Below are 18,461 nucleotides of genomic sequence, written 5' to 3'. Positions count from 1 at the left end.
TGTTCTCATCTTGGGAATTCCCGTTTTTCAATTTTTACTTCCGTGTCTTCCTGTAAGACAAAGGAATAACGATACATATAAAAACTTTTTCTGTACAAAAGCTTAAAAATAAATTCAATCAGTTTCTTTAAAATTGAAATAAATAGTAATGTTTCCTGCGTTTTCTATTTTGCCTTGCCTATGTTTCCTAGGATATACGCGCATGTTATTCACGCGCCATAGAAATGCAAACATGAACCATGCAAATAGAATTACGTTCGCTTGATCGCTTTTGACTCGAAAACTGCATCGATACAGGGCAACAATTCGTTTGTTTAAAATTCTGTCAACTAACTGGACTGAGAATCCGTGGTATAAATTTGCATTTTCATAGTTTTTACGTGCAGTTTGTAACTCTAATATTTTAAATTAAAATTATATTTGTAAAAATAAGAAAAATTATTATATAAAAATGTTATTTTTAATTATATTTGCGTATTTAATATTTACATTAGAGTTTTCAAACATTTTTTGAAATGATATTACGCTAGCTTTATCGTGACAGTAATTTTACTCAAAATAAATTATCTCAAAAATTATAATGAATTATAAACAAGTTTTATTGCAATAACATTTAGTCTAATGTCTATGAAATCTAATAGATGGTAGTGTTATGAAAAATAAAACCCAGAATTTTACTTAGCTATTTTAAACAAATAAAAATATGAAAATCGATTGTGCTGTTATGCTTCAAGAATTCTATTACCTCTTCATGATTATCTTCTCGAGACTCATGAGCGATGTTGATATAACATTATAATACTCGATTTTAAAAACTAACAATGAAATGAATATTCCGTTATACATAATTCTTAAAATTGTTATACATATTTCTTAATCGTGCTATTTTTGCACCCTATTTTGCGTAAACAATTGCACAATGAATAAATTTTTTATTTTAAACCTCGACAACTGCTTTCTTCTATTATAATTTCATAAAATAGAAAATATCTCCCGTGTGTTTTTTTGATATATTAATGAAGCAACTTGAGATTACGCTATTAAAAGTGCTTGCCACTTTCTTAACTACTTAATACTTTTATTATCGTATGCGCGCGTACGCGCCTCCATAGTTTATACTCTTATATTATTTCTTAAAAAATAATACAATGCACGGAAAATTTATTATCTCTAAATAAAAACTTAGATTAACTCATGAAAATTATTGTTCTAATATTAAATACTTAATAAAAAAAAATTTTTTTTGTATGCGTAATACGTAGATGTAATTTCGTTTGTTTAACGTAAAGTTTCTTTCAACATCAAGTTTTCTTTTAACTTTTTACCAGAAAATACGTGCGAAACTATTTTTAAGATGTTTTTGCTTGCTCGGTCTTTATTGAATATCGTAAATATTCTGATGTGAAACTCTCGTCACGTTCCAAATATCTGTAAGACTACCAATTAGCATTAACTTTTAATTCAAGTAATCGTTCCGCGAAGCTGTACCGAGTTTCCACCGCGCTGAAATCAAATCCACTGATAAGAACGATGGTCGTGGTGGTTGTGTTGTGCAAAAGGAAACGACGAAATAAAAAGACCAGCATTTAGCCGAGGCCGAAGCCTAATTCAGTCAGGGCAACGAAGGCGAGTTTTCCTCTGAGGGCCTTTGCAAACTGTCTCCTACATCGCCTACCTTGCTTGCTCCGGTAACATCGATGACGGAAGCTCGGAAATTCGATTATAGGACCGTTTGAAAGCCTCGTCTCTTCTTCAGACGTACCGACATCGTTCCGTTCGCGATGTGCATACGCGATGTGGATATATATATAGCGAGTAAAACAGACAAAGTGACGCTATTTTCTAGTCTGATTTTTTCTAATGACATTTTATCCGATTAATGCTATTTAAGATTATTAATAATTTTTGTCACTTTAAAAATATAGTCCATAATTATAAATCATAAAATGCGATTATCAGCAAATCTCATAAAAGCAATATATTCTATTTAATATTTCAATATTGATTACATAACATAAAAAGTTTTTATATCATCTGTATATATATATATATATATATATATATATATATATATATGTTTTTTTTAATTTAATTTTTTTAATAAGTATATGATATATCAACTCAAGAAATTTTTTAAACGTTTATTTATAAATAATTTAATTTATTTTAATAATTAGGTTATAAATGAAATAGAAATTTATTGGAATTATTTTTTTTCCGGAAATGTTGATGCCTCTTGTACCGCATACGCAATATCATGTTATAATTTCTTGAGTGCTTTGCTTTTTACTGTATTAATTGAATTGTTTGTGCTATGTATACGTTATTACGAGATATGAAACAATATTTAGACCACTAAATTTCCTTGATAAAACAGAAAGAGAGTTTTATATTTTATTGCTTTGACTAAGATATTTTATTTGACGTTTGTATTTTAACGCTGTTTTCATTAAATTTAATTTTGAAGTTGTTAGAATTTTTATTTATCTTGAATTCTATAATATTTTATAATATTTAGATATTATAAAGAAAAATATAAAGATAAAGAAAAATTAGTTCTTAATGCATATTATAAATGCTTGTATCATTATTATCTCTGAATTCTGATACAAATATTAAATAATTATTTTTTTCTAAATTATCTATTTTTTATTTTAATATTTGATTTAATTTTAATATATTTAGTTCAATTATTCTAGAATTTTTTATCATATTAATGTATGCACTCAAATATCATATCTACAGAGCCACTTTAATTTAAAAATATTCCATTATTTACGCTTTCGATATCAAAAAGATTTTTACAAAATATGTTATAAGAAAGTAGATGGAATTGGGTTGACCTAAAAATCATAGCTTTCAATGCCGCATATGATCATATCTGATTTCTTTAGATGAGATACACTTGCATCAAATCGAGCGTGCTCTTGGAAAATCAAACTTATACTGAAAAGTACAATATCTATGCGAGAAATATATTGTCTTGATAAATAGAATTTTAATATAGATTTATTTAGTACTAAGCTTAGTATCCAGAGTTTCAGTATTAGTTTTAAATATTTGATTTGTACATTGCATTAATATTTTTTTTACATATTAAACATTTATAAAAATACAAAGAAAATTACATTAAATTATACAAATAAAAAGAATATTAATTTGCATCCAACATATCACGCATATTGTATTTTTATTCGCATAATGATTTAACGTTTTCTTTGAAATCAGAGACGTATTGTTATGCCCGCGCGAGTCTTCTGCGGCCGAGTGAAGTCGAGCCGCCGTTTAAAAAGTACGGCGCGGTGACTCGTGGCATACAGACGTGTGTCCGCCAAATTGTTGTTGTTGATTAGTTTAAATAAAACCTACGTATTTTATTAAACGGCTTTGTTTATTGCCGAGCGCGGTTTTCTCGCGAAACGCGCGTTTAGTGAGAGCGTCAGTGACCGCCGCGGATGTGACAGTATGTATCTCATATCTACGCCATACTATGTTTTTAATCCTAAATTAATGATGTCGTAAATCGCCATTTACATTATAAACACTAAGTTTCAATATTGATTTTATCATTTCACAATCGCCATGATAAGAATATTTCCGGTGTTGCAAGTAGAGTTAAGCATGATCAACGCATGCGAACGACTTCCGTATATTTTTATCGGTGCTGCAGAGGGGCAGAGGAATAGTGCTTTAGATGACCAGGGTGGTCTTTGTGTCTATACGAGTAAATATTAGCGGAGGATGATGAGAAACCCTTCACTCATCCCCTCTTACTTTCTCCTTCCTCTTTTCGTCGACACGTTAAGCCTACCGTCTTCGTCATTCCGGCGGAGTCCGTTCATTCCGTGCCGACGTCATTCTAGGGGCTGGCTTTTACCTGTTCTCTTCAAACCGACCGGATCTCACCGAAAATTCTGATATTACCTCCATTCAAGTATGCACTCACGACGGCGCCTTTTCTTCTGCGTGATAGACATCGTCGGTTGAAAATTGTATTCGTCATAGAAATCGAACTCAATCCTGTATTCATGTAAATTTTGCAATACCTCAGAGATACTTGTAATTTTAATTTTAATCTACGCTAATAATAATCTATTATAATTAAAAAAAAAATTTACGTTAATTTTTAATTAAATTTTAATCTCTATCGGCATTCAACGTTTGGCTAGAATGTATTTAAAAATATTAAATGTATTTGGAAAAATTTATTTTTCCAAAAGTATGGAAAATAAATGTCTTTTCTATTGGCAAAAACTCCGAGACATTAATAGATATTAATAGACATTAGGGTTACCTATGCCGCTTGTGCCGTTTTGTGCTGAATAAGGTGCATGAAACGTGCCTAGCCTGTCCCCACGGGCACACCTGTCTCACTAGAAGCGTTCGATGAAGATCGTGTGCGATTGAGTACTGTGATCCAAAATTAACCCCGATGCACGGAAAGTACGGAATATAGCGTAATGACGTCAGGAACGACGTAGGTTCCATGGAGCGGTTCCTCGTTTCAGGTAGGTCGAATAGAAGCACATCCGCGCCTTAATGCGAGCACTAACACATTATTGTTCGTGCAGTCATTGCCACCCAAGGACGACTCAGTTTGGTCGTAATTAACGTTCCAATAAAGTAGACAATAATTTTCTACACCGTATGGACATGCACGCACATGTATATGTAAAGATACTTATCATTCAAGTATTTTTATGTAAAGATATAGACGTAATATTACGTAAAGATACTTATAATTTTGAGATAATTACAAAATTAATTATTTCTTTTTCATCTATTTTACTTTCGATAATATTTTTTTTTTTTTTATATTAAGGATAGGTCAAGCGAGTTCGTAAACAATTACTCTAAGCGAGCAGATGATGATGATGATGATGATGATGATGATGATGATGATGATGATGATGATGATGATGATGATGACACAATTCGGTAGCAGCATCTTGTCTTGTATTTCAATTAGCCTTTCAATGTTCATGACATCGTAATATTCCACTTATTACTTTGTGTAATAGGGTTAATTTTAGGCTGAGGTCTGTTGTGCATGTCCACGTCAAAGCAAAGGACATCCTAACAGAGGCTTGCAATGTGCAATGCTATCAGATACGAATGTCGCGATTGCACTGGATACGCGGAACGCATTTTCCGAAGCGATTCATCAACAGATCGATAGACAATCAGAACAAAATTTTTCTGTCTATAAAGTATACGCTCCGTGCAAATTGTTACACTCCGTGCAAATTGTACAGTGTTATGACAAAATTAATAAAGATTATAATATAGGAATATTTATATATATATATATATATATTTCGATCTGTTAAGATCACGATTATGTATTAAATTATTTAAAATTATGTCTTTAAAAGTTTTTTTTACATTTATTCTTTATTTTAGTTTTTCTAATTTATGATTAAATATGTTAAAAACACAACTTCTAGTAAAATGTATAAATAATAAAAAAATAATTATAATTTTATTAAGATAAAATAACAAAAGTAAATTATAAAATAATTATAATTTTATTAAGATAAAATAACAAAAGTAAATTAATATTGACAAATAAATTGTTATCTCTAAAATACATCCATTTTTTATATTAATTATAAGTACATAAATATACTAATCTAACATATCCTTTTGATATTACCGTTAGAGATTGTTACAAAATCGTAGTATCATGCTACAGTTGCTATTTCTCTATAAAATACAAAAATTAATCAAAATATTATTTAACAAAATATTATTTAAAAGTCATTAATAAGAATATGCGGAGTTCATTGAAGAATACAGCACTTAACAACGTTGACACTTAACAAAGTGCTAAATTCTGATCGATCTATTTTAATGATAGTTCCCATTGCCTTATCTAATCGTAAGTTCGCTCTCATTCTTCCGTTCTGTGTTCGCAAAGTTGGTTCCAGCCGCTCATCTATAACACAAGTTCTCCAATGCAAACTTGCCTTTGACAAATATAAAGACTATAAAGTGTCAACGAATTAGCGAACCGCTGAGACCCGGCACAATTTGGAAGGAAAGACGCAGCTGCGGGGAATATAAATTTGCACGGCAATATAAGACTATTTGCGGTTATTGCACCCGTTTTAATAAAGAAACTTACGCTATAATTTCGTAATGGCTCCATAACGGAACTTACGAATCGCTGTTGCAAATAGTTGTCTGAGATGATTTTCAGAGTTTCCTCTCGCGATCAACAATATTCTTACGTGGAAGACTTTACGTTACCATTTTAAAGTTATCATATCATTAGCGTGAGAAGAGATGATTATTTTTAAATTTAAAGCAAATCCATCCCAAAGATATATTGTAGAAATTAATTGTACGTATTAGCGATATTTGCATTTATCTCAAACAGATTTTAAGAAAAAGTTTTTCTATTCTAAAAATTATAATTGCTTTACAGAATGATTTAAAATTTCTGTTTTCTCTAATCTTTTTTATTATGTATTTTATCTTGTGTTAAATGTCCACGCGAGACATCAGGTAAAAATATTTCAAGACATATGTATACAAGATACCGCAGTAAATCCAGAACGGAAATGTTTTATGTCGTAAATAATTAATATAATCAATATATTTCTTTGTTTCATATATGCTACTAAACCTTCGTCAAATCTCAAATTGGTTTACATATGGTTCTAAGCTATATACGTACCATTATTTTTGCCATTAAATCTTTTCTGCTAATTTATTATGTATTATTCTATATTCTATACGTAATTTATTACGTATTATATCTTTAGAAAAAAAAAAAAAAATAGAATTGTGGGACTTCCCGTTATAATATGAAACAAATTCGCAACGTTCTGTTCATATGAAACATAATCGAACGTTAGCATAATATAAATATAGTAGATATAATCCCAGGCATATTTCGCGTGGATGATATCAATGTAATATCATGCGAAGGTTATATAATAAATTTAATACGAGAAAGAAAAATGTGTAAAATGCTAATATCGCAGCCCTTCGCGACGATCGCTAATAAAGCATACGCATTCGCTCTCGTATTCCGCAGTATCGCGAGAATCCATTGAATCCATTAAGATTATAATAGGTCTGAAATGTCGCTCGCCCGATCGTGCGACTCTGTCGCGCTCGGTTAGCTCGCCGTTAATCGAAATACTTTTAGCGGCGCCGAGAGAGAGTCGCCGATGATTATAAGGGAAAGTAGGTGAATTGATAACGACTCCATGAGAAACGATTCATCCCCCTGCACGAACACTGAAAAGTAACCGAACGTTCCTGCGCAAGCGTTGCGTCGGGACGGGGGTTGACGACGGTGCACGGCATCGCGACGCTCGCCGGCGCTCACTTGAATCCTCGCCGCGTGCTCGTCGGGCGATTCGCCTTGAAAGACCGTGTCCGCGAGAAGGAGACGCGGAGCGGAAGTCAGCGGCTGTGGCTCGCGCGGCACGGACACATCGATCGTACGATCGATGCTACGTGCTACGAGATCCATATGGCCGCCTCGACGACCACCGATCGAGACCACGCGCGTGATCTACCGCTCCTCCTCGCTGGATCTCACCGATCGTCCGCGCGTATCCCGCGCGAATACGTAATGCCGCGCGAAAGTGCCGAGGGGAGCGAGTGAAGAAGTCCAAAAACCGGATGCGGCCAGCCGCGAGCGGAGAACCACTAACGCGAATGACGGCCGGCGGGACATCGCGCGCGAAAATGTCTCGGCGGAGGCTGCATGTCGAGTGTCCGGTGGTATAACACCCTCGACAAGGCTATCCCCTCGGGTTTTGTATCATCGGACACCCCAACGAGCCGCCGCGAGCTTATCGCCAAGGACGATCGTGCGCCGTTGTTGAACGCAGATCTTACTAGTACGTCTAGGACGATCGAATCGATTGGAGTTGTACGCGGCGATCTCCCCCGCGGGACGATCCAGATATCGCACGCCGAGTCCTGCGACGACGGATGCTCGACGGGGTGGTGTCGACGTATGTATGTGGGATTCCTCCTGATGAACTTCTCCTGAGGAACTTCGAGTGCCGATTGACTTTGGCCGAATCGTTCATCGATGTACCAGCGCTACGAGGCGATCCACGACCGTCGGTCGTCACGCCGTGATCAGGTGATAGCCGTCGCGTGCCGATCGGAAAGCCTGGTGCCGACGCGTGCACAGAAGATGGAAGTAAGAACTCGCGTTCGTGCGTCCGCGTGGAACACTAAGGGTTGAAGTTTCGGAGTTCCGGTGGCCTACTTCGGCTCTGTCCTCCGGGCGGAGGGCGCGCGAGGTGAGGCTATCACTTGGTTACTTGTTGCCGTATATTCCGGGGGATATCCGATCCATGTCGATTCGAGCGAGGGAGCGAGATTTCGGGGTTTTTACGATGATGTTTTATCGCCAGAAACGAAGCGAGAATTCACTCGGTGAGATTATTCGGAAGGAATATAAGTCCTTGCGCACATTTCTTCTCTATTTTTTTCAAAGTTAAAAAGGCTAATTTATTTTGAAGCTTCTAGGCGTATTTGTGAGCGTTTGTTATTCGAGCGTGAGATAAAAATAAATTTGTTCTATTTCTAGTTTTATTGCAAGTTTTCGATTTTATAGCCCTCATCCAAAGAAGACTATTTGCCAAACAATTGATGTTTGCGTAGTGTATGTCTGGATTGATTCGTAAATACGAAATTATTATTACTAGCAGAATTAATAATGAAATTAAATCATCATTTTTTTATATGTATATGTATTACATGTTACATTGTGAAAAAAATCGTAAATTATATTTTTAATAATCATTTTAAATGTTACGTGAGACATATTTATTATAAAAATATATAATATTTGGAGAATTTTATTAAATCTTATGTTCAGCCAATGCTACTTACAATTGAATTTTCAGTTCGTCGCACATTTTGCAGTTCGCCACGTTGTTGCGCTTCATATTTTATTCGTATTGCATATTATATTGTAAAATATAAATAACCGATACGAAAGTGATGTAATTGGGTTCATTTTACAACAAAACACGCAATATACAAAAAAATATACATCGTACTCACTCTTGAAAATATTTCAGATGTAAATATCATCATGTTCGACAGTCATTTTTATTGAAATGCCTGAATATTAGTTAAAAATTAAAAAAAAAAAAGGTTAAAATACGATTTATTACGAGCATTTATTACATATATATTTTAAATTTTTATTTTTTAATTTAAATTTCTTTTCTGTCGTTCAACGTTTATTACACTCGACTAATTTAGTAATACAGCGTATTCATATAATTAAATTAGTCAATTAAGCGTTTATTATACTTGCTCAATCTGATCGCACTCCATTCGATGAAGCGGCATAGAGGAAACCGCGATCAAGTCGCATCTAATGTTAGACGTGACGGAGGTGCGACGGGATCACAGTTTTTAAAAACCATCCGCAAGAGTTACAGTCTCACGCGATCGCGGCAACTGCCGATGTAAACGAACTCTAGATCGCTTTATTCTGCTCGGTCAGGCGGCATCGAGGTCGTGACTGACAGGCCGAGCGGGTTTCGAGCGGAAAAAAAGAGAACCTCTGACAAAATATGGCTGTCGCGATTGTCCCGTGAAGAGGCGCATTATCGGATCTTTTTTTTTTTTTCTTCTTTTCCGTTGCCCTTTTTCTGCGCGTTGCGATGGATGGCCCTGACCTACGATCGACTGATCGACAAAACCGACGAAACGCGATAGTAATCGGCAATGTGTTGTGTGCCATTCGATTGTCGTATATATCGTCCAGCACTTGCTTACGCAAATTCCGAGAATGATGAAGTATAATGTGATTTGTACCTGTCTGGTTTCTCAATGCCGTATACTTTGATCGTCAAATTGAACAAAATAATATGTTTTATCAATCTTATGGATCTATTACATAAGTCCAAGATACTAAAGTAATATCGATAAAAGAAGAATGTTAATAGGATACGCTTATATTGGCCAATTATTAATATATCAATTGAATAAATTTAATATTTGATAATTGGACAAAATTAGTACTTGTAAGTAATAAATATGCATTCATCAATTAATTAACGTTGTCAAATCGTCCTTTTTTCTTTTTAGAGAGTATATTTTAGAGGGGGGTATATTCTTCAATTTTTTTTTAATCAGCAAGAGCCAATAAAAGATATTTGTACGAAGGCTTATCGGAGAGTGATTGCGATTGTCGAAGGATTCTTGTTAGCGTGTCCTTTGCTCGCCTTTGGTAGGGCGATCGATAAATATCGATTAGCTTATACTTTGTGGATACATAAACCTACACCTATATTTTCTTGTCACGGCCATTTCGCACGACGAGTACTCATGCCTCGAGAAGCTACTTTCCCTGATAATACGATATGGAATTATGAGCAATCAGTTACATTCAATATTGTCCATATAAGAAAGTAAAAATATATAAAACTATATTTAAAAATGTTGCTTCATATTTTTCTTCATAATATTTTTCAAATGTTATGTATGGATATATCAAAACGAATAGATTTTAAGTTAATTTAATTTAATATTGAAATAATTTATTCGCGCACAAAGAAATTTAATACTTGCGTCTATTTTTAAACATCATTTTTTGATATTGCTGGAAACCGTGTCGACTGAAATTTACTTAGTATTGCTGGAGGCACGTAATGTAATGCTTAAATCTTTTCCGAGGTCATGAGTCTTGAAATTATGTGAGATTAATGCGAAAAAATTTCCATTTTTTTTCTTAAGCTAGACGATAACTTAATCTGTCTTTAATTTACCTTAAACCGTGGACCATTTTTCCGGTGAAAATTCTATGTCAAAATCGCTTGATTGCGTTTGACAGTAAAGCTGCTATGCGGATGTATTGAAAGAATCGTTACGATATTTAATATTTGATATGACGTGTATGTCTATTGTGGAATTTATTAAGAACAAAAAGTTCACATCTCTGGAAATATTCGTGTATGTACGCGTAGAAGTGATTCGATAAAATCTCTTTAGGATTGTCCCATTGTTAATCCATAATCCTATATGTCAAATATTCGAACGTGATATATGACGCTAAAAGTTTTTAAACGTGCTATCTGATGCACATTTAATGTTTGATAACACTAGTATTTTATATATGGCATGTAGATATTGGAAGAATAAAACGTTTATGTATAAAATATATGTCAATATATATATATGTTCTAAAACTAAAAATGATCGTCCCAAGACAATACTATAAAATTTGCAAAAACAATTTCATGGCGATTATTAAAAGATACCCGAGAATTTGCAACGTACTCGTAACTGAATTGTAAAATAAAATTTTAACTTTAGATACTTGTTTTCAATTCTCAGGATAGCTGTGATTGGAAAATTAAATCTCTCGAAAATATGAATTGTTCGCCAATTTTTATTATAATTGAGATTGATCGTAAAGTCAGCAACTAAAATAAAGGCGGTACATTTGGAACACCTTGTACGTTCATCAGTAAATACCAGTGCGTTTATTGCGCGTATTATACACACGGCATTCTCATCCCCATCCTCAAGCATCGCGGCATCAAAACGCGAATCATGCGCTATGAAAACCGGCGGTCGGTCCGAATTCATTTAAATGCCGCATTTAATTCCGCATGCCGTATCACAACCGTCCCAGCAATAAACGTCACACCGGAGATTCGTCACACTGGAGACGGATTTGATTCGAAATGAATATATTTCTTATAGGGCAGTGCATTTGCAAAACGGCTGCCGAATGTTGTTAACGCGTCGTGTGCGTGAAATATTAAAATGTTATTTGCTGGTTCAGTTTAATCGGACCTCGCACTGACAAGATTGTTAATATTGTATATGACGGATAACTGGCGGTTTAAATATTCATCAACACATTGCGGTACAAAGTGCTCGTAGTTCCGTGAGAAACACAGGGGCGAGTGTCTTTGAGCGGAAATATGTGAACATGATGAGCAACCGTGAACTGCTAATTCCGCGAGTTTCACATTTAACTCGCTTCCTACACGAGACGAAGGTGATAAATAAATTCTTCGTTATACCTTCAGGCCACATTGCGAATTAAATAGCAGTCGGTAAGCAGTCTCTCTCTCTCTCTCTCTCTCTCTCTCTCTCTCTCTCGCTTTTCTTTTTCATTAGATATATTTAACTTATTGTCGCTAAGTATAGAACTTAGTAATAGTATATAAAAGCATTAGTATATAAAAGCATTTTATATCTTAAAACAAATATGTATATAATAGCTCTATATTACGTTAAGATACTATACCTTTTCTAATTCCTTATAGAAATTGATTAAATTGATTTCTTTAAACAATGTAATTTTTAATTTTTATTCAACGCAATGACACTAATTAGGATTTTACAAGGCACATAATTTTTTTGCAGAAACTTAATTATTTAGCCTGCAGAAACGTGTGCATTAGAAAGGATTAATTGAATTTCAGTATGCAAAACTATATTTCCCATGTGTAAAGAGTTATTACAACATACATTGAACTCCTCGCGTCAGCAAATCTTTTCGAGATAGATAGGTCTTTTAATATTAGATTATCAATAGAAGCAGAGTAAACATTGGAAAAAAGGGATGTAGAAAGAGAAGGAAAAAGGAAATGGAGAATTAAAAATTATTCGGACCATATTGCTCATCTCAAATATCACTGTTCGAATATACTAACTGTTCGTCTACACATATTTTCGCGGATATTCAATGCTCGCCTCAATCGAATCCCGCTTGAAATTTCTGGAGCATCGAACGTGGAGACGTAGGGGGAAACACGAAAAATCGATGTATACGGGCAAAAGTTTTCGTGTCTCGGCCACGGTTCCCGTGGCCCTCGTTCGAATGAAGACGAGACATCGACGGGAAGCAAGCGAGCCAATTTGACCGGCGTCGAAACGGCAATTACGAGCGACGTCGACGGTTCTATCGCGGATGCATCATCCGCGAATTCATTTCGGCCGCGCGCACATTCGCCGCGAGAAAAATCGAAGAAAATAATTACGATTACCTCGATATACGCCGTGTGCGCGACGCGCGACGGGGCGGACATTTCGCGAACCGGACGATAACGAGCACGAGAGACGCCCGGTACACGCCACCCTTCGTGAATCGCGTTTAACCCAATACGGGAAAAGCGCGTCACGAATGGTCTCGGGGTATAACGAGCACGGGACGTGTTCTGAAAAGAAAGAACGTTACTAATACTCTCGCAAAAAATGATGTCTCTAACGTCTAGAAGAGACATTCCGTACACGTTTATCGTATTTATATAATTCCCACATACCTTCGTCTGTATCTTGAAAAGAGAACCAAAGCTTTCGATACTTAAAGCCATATTTAAAGAAATATTTCATTTTATATAGGTTAACATCAGTTTCATCAATTAACCAAAAAAAAGATTTAAAGAAACATACAAAATGTCACATATTAAATTGAGTTTCTCACATTTGGTTCTGTTGTGATAGAATATTATAAAAAAATTTGCATTATTAAAAAAATTAATAAATTTTTGACAAAAAAAAAGTTTGTTTATCGATAACACTATAATAACGAATGAACTATATATTTCTCTCATTATTATTATTTACGTACATACAACAGGGATAGTCGTCCAATAGCAAAGACTTATTTTTTTCTCGCGAGTACGATACATGCGATTTTTTTAAACATCTGAAATTTAGACTATATTACAAGTAGCTTCTCTTGAATGCGCAAACGAGCATAGAAGTTTCGTGTTTTGCGTAACACATCATGTATTATTTTATGTGATCGTGTCGTCTCTCGAGAGATTCCGAAAAGTCGTGCGACTTGGATTCAGAGGAATACGAAACTACCTCGTCGCAAGTTTTCGTATTGCCACGCAAATTGTAAATCGATAGTTTCGGCTTTGAATTCCCTCGGAGGTATAGTTGATAATGGTTTACGCGTGTACATATCGTAAGATACCGTAAATACGTTTTCCTGGAAACACGTCGATACTGATTTATGGTCAGTTCGGGAAGAGAATTCGTGTAATCAGTATCACCAGCGTGCGTCCTTTGACTTCAAAGCAACGTTATATTACGGCGCACCACGATATTCCTGGTATACCGTGATATTCGGTTATTGAGTCCTCAACAATCGTTAAACTTCGAATTTCTGTCGCACGTGTCTTTTTAACAAGGTGCACAATTTTTAAACGCAAATTTGTCTTGACCTTTCTAATAGTGCGATTTTAAAATTACAAAAATTAAGGCTCTATAATCATCGAATAAATACCGTATTAAAAAAACTTGTCTGATGAAATATTAAAAAAAATTTTATATTTTGAGACATAGATCATTTGCACAAAAAATTTTTTTGCAATTAGACGACTATTCGCTGTGCGCTGTTCCTGAACGTGCCGTAAATGATAACGATGCAAAACATCGTTGCTACCGATAAAAAAAGCTCTCCGTTTGCCAGATATTTGTTAATCGTTTAATGATGGATTTTTCATAGTCATGCCGGTTAGGGATCAACCGAAGGGTATTAATCGATTATTAAAAATTGTATAATTTGCGCCCGAGAAGGCACAGAATGACCTCAATACATAAAATATCGATTTAGATTACTACTATTTATTTATATATTACACAGATATATAATAAACCATTCATATTCGTTTCAAGAACAAAATCTTTTTTAAACGATCAGATTGTAGATGGCATTAATCGCCGGACCAGAGTCTTAGTGTTGAATAATTTTTCTTCATTGAATCTATATATATATATATATATATATAAAAATTCAAGGCAAATGTTTTTTTATCTTTTTTGCAGCAAGTGAAAAGCTAAGCAATTAGCCAGGATTGTTTCAGAAATTGTTTCAAAAACGCGGTTACCTGTGAACGCTCGCGAATTATAAAACGTTTCAACTGGCAGTTTACGTGGGGTGGCCAAGACACACGGTAATTGTTGTTATAATTAATTCCGTTACGACTCACACTGAAGTACGACATTCTGAATGGTAGAAATATCGTGCGGTTGGCCAGTTCAAACGCACGCAGTCCCGCAAAACGATTTTGGACCGATTAACTGGCGGATTCACGTTAACTCCGCATTGTCTACGATGAGCGAGAGCTAGAAATGTCGGATTAACGGTGCGCGCGGTCGACGTATTGTTAGTTTCGCTATATTCTCGTGTTTGCTTGATTTCCATTAGCCCATGTAACATCCATAGAAATCCAATACCGGTTGTAACGTGAAAACGCGTAAACATGTGTAGCGTGAATCTGCAAGTGGCAGCGAAGCTGATTTACAAGTACAACTATGAATTAATGCTTTTATCATAGGGTAAATGACGTCGCGTTCATCTAACTTGCAATTTACATAACCATTACACTATTTGTCTAAATCATTATCATTGCGTAAGCACTGACATAAAAATTTTATACACAACGCGCACAAACACACACACACACACACACACACACACACACACAATGGTGGTGCATTATATTTAAACACAGCAAATAATGTCATTGTAACATTATATATGTATATATAAATTCATTGCATATATAAAATATATGTATTTATATAAAATATACGTACTTCAATTATAAAAATTAAATTTTCATTTGGTCATGGATTAAATTAAATTTTTCATTTAATCAGGAATATTTAATTATCATTGTCAATTTTTATAACACGTAAAAATAATAAAAAATGTAAAAACAGTTTTTCTCTTAAAAAGATATTTATATATAAAGTATTGATACATTTTTATTATAATTATAATTATAAGTTATTTGTAGAAAAAAATCTAAAAATATTATCAATACGTTATCAATACGAACCTAAGATATTAGGAGAGGCTGATCTTAATTTGTATATATTTATTCTCATTTAACTCGATAGATGTAAAGGGATTGAAGAGAGGAATAAAAGACTTAGGAAATTTTCCGAGAAATTGATTGTACGACAAGAGAGAAAAGTTCTACAGGAAGAACATTTCCCAATATTGCATAAAGAAAAATTGAAGATTATGATATAGCGGATATAGTTATAATCTCCAATAATTAAGTTTCACCTATAATCGACGAGTTTGGCATGCGGCCCAACACGCCAATTACTGAAATGGACACCCGATTGATTGATCGAAATACACGGATATGTGTCGACATTGTTCTCGGTCGCCCAGCTCGGCAATCTATGTGAGCCGTTCGAAGGGTGTTTGGACTGCGAATTCTATCGAGTTCAAGTGAGTTGAAACCATTTCCTCGTTCGTTGATATCATTTCACGAGTTTCTCTCACATATAGAGGAGCCTTTCGCAGCTTCTACAGAGAAAATGATTTTCTCTCTCTTTGTTAATCCTTCGTTGGAATATTGGATCGTGCGAATATGTGTAATATATATATACAAACGTGATTTATTCATATATTTGTGTGTGTGTGTGTGTGTGCGCGTGCGTGTGTGTGTGTGTGTGTGTGTGTGTGTGTGTGTGTTGTGCATAAAATATTATTAATATATATTTCCGCTTTTTCTATATATTGGTCTTTGACCAATTTTGAAATTTATTTAAATTATTGAATTGTAAATCTCTGCAGATAATTTTTTTAATAAATCTTCAATATTAAATACTTTGTTATCATATAATTTAATTTAATGAATAATAATTACAAATTAAGAACTATTCGTTCTTCGGTATTGACTCATACATATATTAATATATCTATTAACTATATCTATTAACTAAAGAATGAAAACGAGACTTCTTAAAGATGATATATATTTTGCATAATTATTAATCTTCATCGCTGTCTATGATAATTGCATCTTTCATGGGGTACGTTCACTGAACAATCTTTTGATTCTCAGATAAATCGTTCGCTGAAACTTATTACACTCGACAAGTATTTTTATATTATCGAGAATCAATCAGCAACACATAATATCTCTTCGAATATTAAAAAAAAAAAAAAAAAAAAAAAAAGGAAACATATATACGAATAAACGTAATTCTAGCAATTGCGAGCAACTGCGGAGATTCATCTCCGCTTCTGATGGATATTCAATCAGTTGAGCCAGCGGCGCAAACTTCCTCCACTGGAACTAAATAGAAGGCTTTGCGGTCTTACGGAGGCTTTGCAAATCGGAGAAGCGTGGACTGGCGTGCAAAGATGATTCGTCGTCGGAAATCTACGTCGACGTCGAATTGCTGGTTAAATTGCCGATTAATGAGTACTCCATCCTCGTAGTCGAGGATTAACTTCCTCAACAGTTGCCGCGACGACATTGGCTATGCGAAGTGTCCTTGTGTGGACGCTCTGATCGCATACGTTGATCGCTGCTTTCTCACACGCGATATCCGATCGACGCGCTTAATCGCGACCCCGTCGTGTATCGCGTCCGACGAATAATGCTCGAGATAAAATTATACGGACCGTTTCACATTTGACATGCCGATCTCCCGTTTACGGTTTCTTTTGAAGTTTCAATTTCAAGTCAACTCTCTCTTGGCAAGAAACGTCGTGGAGGAAACTCTTATTCGTGCTGCATTCGCGCTGTCCTTAACACTATTGCGGATGTATTTGCAAATTCGCGAGTCCACTTGAAGTTAAAGCAAGGAAATAGGAATAAGATTTTTACCGCGTTTGCATGCCTAAATTTTCGCGAGAACTTCGTTCACATCTTCAATCGTTTATAATCCTTGTATATTCGTGACTTTTTTACGAAGAGGAGTAGAGGAATTTATGTATGAAGAGAGTTTTAAATTGGTCAAAGAGTTTACAGATGATGTGAGAGATAGATTTAAGACAGCCTGTATATACGTTTCATTATCGGCTTCCGTTATCTGAAAGGATTTTATAGATAAAATTGTGTACCGAATGATGTAATTGTTTTGCACGGAAAATTGCACTGTTAGATTCGATTACTTCTATGCTGAAAATACAATTTCGCTCACTTTTCTCAGAACTTTTATAAGCTAATCGTGCACCCGCTATAAACAAGTTAAATTGCTAATTGAATTTTTATAACGCATCTTTGAAATATTATCCCAATATTAAGACAATCCCAAAGATGACAATTAGTTTTCGTCAATTATTATTAATAATACAATTCTTATTATTTCTATTATTAAATTGTTTATGTTTATCGAGACACATAAAAGAAGATTTTATTTCACATAAATTGCGTTTACTGAACAAAGATTTTATTATCTTATGAATCGTTCGAGACTGTAGATTGTCATATATTAAAATATGCTAAAATGTATTTTGCTGAACAACGTTTTCTCAATAAAATAATGTCATTATGACGGAATGACATTAACTTGGTATCGCCGCTAACTTTTCTTCTAGCAAATCGTTGTCTATTATTGTGACAAAATAGCCATGTTTTTAAATAATATTATATGTTCCGATAATTAAAATTATAATTAAGTTCAGTATTTGTATTCAGTTTGTAACAAATAAAACAAAAAATCAGATATATATATATATATAT

At 34.4% G+C, this 18,461-nt stretch overlaps 1 protein-coding gene across 2 annotated transcripts in view; it reads left to right on the top strand.

Annotated features, from left to right (window-relative positions):
* The first annotated feature begins 7,306 nt into the window (after positions 1-7,306).
* mAChR-B (muscarinic acetylcholine receptor) overlaps positions 7,307-18,461 on the top strand; it is a 40,268-nt gene continuing 29,113 nt past the window's right edge. The window contains exon 1 of one of the 2 annotated variants that reach the window (XM_011644774.2): positions 7,307-8,276. The gene's annotated coding sequence lies outside the window, so the exon portion shown is untranslated. Of the gene's footprint in view, positions 8,413-18,461 lie in introns of both variants that reach the window. The other variant, XM_089071362.1, reaches the window with a different exon arrangement.

Source organism: Pogonomyrmex barbatus, unplaced genomic scaffold (assembly GCF_055798465.1).
Source record: "Pogonomyrmex barbatus isolate J1 unplaced genomic scaffold, ASM5579846v1 scaffold12, whole genome shotgun sequence".
Taxonomy (NCBI): Eukaryota; Metazoa; Arthropoda; class Insecta; order Hymenoptera; family Formicidae; genus Pogonomyrmex; species Pogonomyrmex barbatus.
Note: the sequence above shows the minus strand (reverse complement) of the source record. Positions and strands in the feature narration are given on the sequence as shown.